A 6,258-nucleotide genomic window follows, 5' to 3' on the forward strand; every position below is an offset into this window, starting at 1 on the left:
TATATATATATGTGTGTGTGTGTATGAGCGTGTGTGTCTGTGTTTGTCCATCACCCACTTCTTGACAACCTGTATTGGTTTGTTTATGTCTTTGTAACTTAGCAATTCAGCAAAAGAGACTGATAGAATAAATACCAGACTTTAAAAATAAGTCCTGGGGTTGATTTGTTTGACTAAAACCTTTCAAGGTGATGCTCCAGCAGGGCTGCAGTCCGACGACTGAAACCTGTAAAAAGTAAAAGACATCTTATTTAACGAGTACTTTTTTTTGTATTCTTTGTAAATTAAAATATTTCTCTCTCTTCCTCCCTCTTTCTGTCTCTCCATTTTTTCTCTCCCTCTTTATCTGTCTCTCTCCCCCTTTTCACTTTCTTTCTCTTTCGTCTCTCTCTTTCTCCTCCCCCCACTTCTCTTTCAGACTTCGCTGAGAAATTAAGAAGTTAACTCCATGTAAGGTCCTTGGTTTCATTCCACTGTGTCACACCATGGGCAACTGTTTTATTTCATGGCTTTGGATTGACCCAAACCTTGAAAGTGAAACTGAGTCTGCTAGAAACTGTATAGAAGCCTGTCAGATGGATTGCACCTGTAATTCAAGGTTTCAACTTCACCACACTATGTCATGCTGATTCATCTTTTACCTTTTACTAGTTTCAGTCATTAAATTGTGGCCATGCTGGGGCACTGCTTTGAAGAAGTTTTAGCTGATTCAATCAACTCCAATACTTTTTGTTTTAAAAGCCAGTATTTATTCTATCAGTATCTTTTGCTGAACTGCTCAGTTATGGAGATGTAAACATACTAATTGACACACCAGTTGTCAAGCAGTGGTTGAGGACAAATACAGACGCAAAGACACACACACACAGATATACAATAGGCTTCTTTCAGTTTCTGTCAACCAAATCCACTCACAAAGCTTTGGTTGGGCTAAGGCTACAGTTGAAGACACTTGCCCAAGGTGCCACACAGTGGGGCTGAACCCGGAACTATGTGGTTGGGAAGCAAGCTTCTTACCATACAGCCATGCCCATGCCTAGAAAAAATCAATCACATAAAGACAGATGAAATGCCGCTAACCATTCTGGCCAGCTTGCCACATTCAGAATTATATTAAAGGTACACATATCATCATCATCATCATCATCATCATCATCATCATCATCATCATCATCATCGTTTAACGTCCGCTTTCCATGCTAGCATGGGTTGGACGATTTGACTGAGGACTGGTGAAACCGGATGGCAACACCAGGCTCCAGTCTGATTTGGCAGAGTTTCTACAGCTGGATGCCCTTCCTAACGCCAACCACTCAGAGAGTGTAGTGGGTGCTTTTACGTGTCACCAGTATAATAATCAGCCACTTTGCTTGCTAATTCCATGTTCAGTTGAGTGGACACCCATATGACATCCTTGATAGAAAACCTTATCATTTGATCAAAGCAGGCTTGAGTATAAAATTCTATGCTGATGAAGTCCAATAAAATCAAAACATGTTCATAGTTGTACCCCTTGTCTGCAAGCAAAAGTCAGTTTCACCCTTAAACATGTAAATCAGTTTTGTAAAATTGATTCTTAATTTCTTGAAATTATTTCTCTTTTTCTTTCAAAGTCACTAACAATAACAACTAGGTGTTAGTTCATATTTTTCTCCAACAAAAAGGGAAATTTCATTTAATTGAGAAATTGTATATACACCATTTAGTACATCAACTTGTAGTTTATTTATAGTTAAGTGAACCAATTCTAGCATACCACTGATTTTTTTTAATTGTCACTTAAATTCCAAACAGGAAGTTGTCTCTGGCAAGATCTGAATTCCAGTTTGCATTCAGGACAGGGAGGAATGAAATACAAAACCATAATTCTCATCTTTATTTAGTTTAATGGCAGCAGTAGCATCTTCTTGGTCATTATTAAATCAATAGTGACTCAGTCATCACCGTGTTGGAGACACACCCTAACATAGAAGTAATATATGTTAGAATATGTTAGAGAAAGGTCAGCATACTTTAATAGTGTTAGTATTTTTCGTTAGCTTTAGGAGATTTTTTTATAATGAGAATAAAACCTCTGAGGGTTGTTGTAGACATTATGTTGCATAAAAGGTTATCACAATAAAAATAAATTGAAAAACACATTAGCATTGGTTTTGATTGTTTTTAGAACCCAGAAAGGAGCTGTCTGGTATTAGCATTTTCTTTTTGTGTTGGAGGGAGGTGTCTTGGATAATAATGATACTGCTAGCTTCTGTTGTCTACTCAAGGTTCTCCAAACAATAGGCTGCAGCACATTAACCCTTTAGTATTTAAACTGGTCTTATCAGACCCAGATATTCTACCTGTTTTATGTTCAAACCAGCCAGATTCAGCCTCTCACACATACTCTACCATGTCATTCTAAGAAACAAGCACATCATTGAAATCTCAAAGCAACGAGATAATGCATGATTAATTGAAAACAATGTAAATAAATAAGCATTATGTTAACATAGTAGAATTCTAATGTGTTAATGTCGTACAAGCTGAAGCTATATGTATCACATAATCATCATCATTTAACGTCCATTTTCCAGGCTGACATTGATTGATCAGTTTGACAAGAATCTGAAGAGTTGAAGAAATTCAGTGGGCTCCAGTGTCTACATTGGTTTGGTTTCTATGACTCTGCTCACTCTAATGCCAACCAATTTACAGTGTATATTGGGTGCTTTTTTTGTGTCACTAGCATAGTGAAATTATCAAATAGAAAATGAAATTATTTTCAAAGCACATGATGAATTCAAACTGGAATTCTAGGTATAGACTTAATAAACATGTTTCATTTATTGAATAAAATACTTATAGAAAATTATAAATTCAGCTCATGGAAGACAAAAGTGTGGAAGTATTGTATGATAGAGGTTTTATTCACATTCTCTTCTGGTTGCTGTGTCTTTCTAGTTGTCACAAATTATATTGACTAGTGTAGATAGTACATATGAGGTTTTCATTTTGACATCAAGGAAATATCACACAGGGATAATAAACACATAAAAGAAGACTTTTGCAAACTGAAAGGTATGAATATCATATATAAACTCAAAGAAGTGGATGTGCGAAGATGTGAATGTTGCTGAGTAATCAGTGTCATTGAGATGAATATGAACACACTGTTTTACAAGTAGGTTGTGGACAGGTCACATATATACATTTGTGTGAAAGTATATCAACATAGAAAATGGACATAAAATGACAAGGATGATAGGCACATATGTAAATATTACATCTGTACAATGTAGGGAGGTATGTACAGGGTATGTCAGGGTATGTACAGTGTATATATTTGAGAAAAACAACAATAACAAGCATAAAGAAACATAAATTTTATCAGGGAAACAACACACATGTTCAACTAGATACCTCAAAGAAACAGACCAGGCCCAGGTGGTCTCTTCATAACATTCACCATGCCAACAACACTAGCTCCTTAATTGTCCTTGGCACTGTGGGACTGTCAGCTGTTCTTCTCTCAGTGACACTAATGATGTGCCAGTCTAGAGATTTCAAATAAAGTCATATGATTACCAGGTCCCCTTAGATTTGCTAGACATGAACTGTCCTCTCTCATCACATAGGACTTGCAATTGATGTCCTTGTGCACCACATCACAGAGAAGGGTCTGTCACCTTGGGCTTGGTAACAAAACTCTCCTTGTTCTACTGGGGTTGTCATTGACAATATCTTGGATGAACTTGACCATCCTGTCACCCTCTGCTGAGAATGTTCCAACTCTTACCTGCCTGTGAACATGAAAAACCTAGCCATGTTCAAGAAGTTGGCAATTTCTGAATTGCTGTATTTGGTGGCTAGAGCCACAAGCATGGTATACCTCTTCATTTTCTGTATCAGAATAGGATCTGCTATGTTGATATGTCCAAGGGAAAAATGAGTAAGTCGATATTTTGAGTAACTTTATGTCAGCTTGCTTTCCATTTATGGTCTGCTAAAGTTTTGTTTTTTTTCACAGATGCTCAGTGCATTTTGTATACATGCTGTTTATGAGAACTGTTAGAAATGAGTTGAGGATTTGTTTATTCATTTAGTTTGGCTTGTACCACATGTAAAAGTAGTTGAATGAAGTCTTTTGTTGGTTACTTTTGATGCAAAGAAGTCAGAAGTGATCTAAACTGTGAGTGAAAGGTATTGTAACAGTCCTAGTTGTAGCTTTGTTAGTTGGAGGCATGATTGTGAAGTAGAGATGATGAGTTTGTAACTGTATTCTACTCATATTTGTGTTTAGTATTACTTCATGATACCTTTTGCTCATGTTGATCTGATAAAAGCTTTGTCTGATTTGGTACATAGCAACTAGTCTGCTTTTTATTTCTGCTCTATCTTCTGTGGGATGATCAGCATCATTACCTTTGGTGAACAACTCTAGTGCTCCATACTAGGGCTGATCTAGAAATGGTTTCCCTAGTATGCTACCATCATTGCTGTGTCTTCTATAAGACAATTGGTAACACTCTCACTCATCTTTTGTTGTAGTAAACTGTTCATTCAACTGTTCTGGTTGTTGCCTAACACAACATTGAAACAACTTAACAACACTCATTAATATAGTATGTGCTCTAAGTCACTGATTGATCTGAAAGGGATGACTTGGGCATGTCTGTTGACAAAAAAGGACGAAATAAGTGTGCTAGCTAATTAATTCAAAAGGTGATCATGTAGGTATACCTCTGAACTTACATGAACAAACTGTTGCACCAGTTGATTGCTCCAGATAGTGGTGATGTAGGGCAGCATTAGCCCCAGCTGGTCTGAGGATAGATTTGGTTACCAGCAAATTTAAATTATGAATTTACGTTTGTGTTATTGGCACATCGTGAATGTAACATGAAATATTCACTCTATACTTAAATTAACCAAAGGCTAAAATACAGAAATACTTTAGTTAATACATTTTCTTTGACTCTGTCTACAATGTCTGGTGAAATATTTTTACCATGGATAAACAGTTTGGGAATCATTGGTCTCAGTACCAGCTCATGGAAAAATTTAAGTGCATTCATGGAAACTGGTGAAACCCTCATCCTTTATACAATACTTACACTGTTGATAGCTCTAGTCTGTACGACTATATGAAACTTACTTATTGCTTGGTGTACTGAATCAGTGAAAGTTGAGTATGTTTATCAAAAATGAAATATAGTTGTTGGACATAACCAATGCCCTGTCAGCTGTTTGGTTGGCACACTAGTAGCCCTCCAAAGAGCAATTTAATTAATTCTAGCTTTGCCACAAAGCCAGCAATTTTTTGAGGAGAGAGGGAAGGTTGTTTACGTCACCTCCAATGCTCAACTGGTACAAGAGGAGGAAAAACAAAATTGACTTCAGTAACATTTGAACTCAGAATGTAAAAATGTTAAAAGCCAGAAGAAATGCTGGTAAGTATTTTGTCTGGTTGAGTAACAATTGTGCCAGTATCCTGCCTTTAAAAAACGGGGGCAAAATAATAAGAATACAATGTAATACTTCAAATATGAAACAGATGAAAGTGAGAAGTTACGCTAAATTTCATGTTAAATTACAAAGATATTTATCATAGTAAACATCTACAATCACTACTAAACCTCCACCACTCCCTTGCTATAATTTGTTTAAAGTCAGAGATGAATTTGGGTGAATGATGATCAGGAAGTATACTAGAAATTCAATGAAAATCTACATAAAAATGAACTAATTACAGATAGAAGTGGCAAACTGGTTTAAATTAACCTCTGATATGAAGATGATGTGAGATAAGATGAGATTGGATTTATGCCAATAACAAGCTGGCCTGGTGTTGCTGTTTATCATTGACTATGAAAAGTATGAAAAGCAATGTGTGATGTTACAGAGCTCATGAAAGGATGTTTTTTTTCTATTTATTTGTTATTGTTCTTATTATCCAGCAGCAACAGCTACACTGGTTTTGCCAGGCCCATTTGAGTAAACCTGTGATCTAGAAAGAGCCTCTATGTGGTTGTTTGACTTCTATTCTTTTATTGATTTAATTCATTGAACTGCAGTTATTCCAGGTACTGCCTTCAAGGAAATAAAAGATCATATCAACTGCAGTGCTTATTTCAGTCTGATACTTATTTTATTGAAAGCTGTTTGCTGAACTGCTAAGATAGAAAATATTAAAGAAGCAGCATCAAAACTACACTAGTTTGTTAAAACTAATGTGTGTGTACACACACACACACACACACACACACACACACACAC

The 6,258-nt window shown here is 36.2% G+C and overlaps 1 protein-coding gene across 1 annotated transcript in view; it reads left to right on the forward strand.

Moving 5' to 3' along the window:
• LOC106870855 (beta-galactosidase) overlaps nucleotides 1-6,258 on the forward strand; it is a 97,532-nt gene that overhangs the window by 39,927 nt on the left and 51,347 nt on the right. The gene's annotated exons all lie outside the window — the stretch shown is intronic.

The sequence above is a fragment of the Octopus bimaculoides genome, chromosome 1 (genome assembly GCF_001194135.2).
Source record: "Octopus bimaculoides isolate UCB-OBI-ISO-001 chromosome 1, ASM119413v2, whole genome shotgun sequence".
Classification (NCBI taxonomy): Eukaryota; Metazoa; Mollusca; class Cephalopoda; order Octopoda; family Octopodidae; genus Octopus; species Octopus bimaculoides.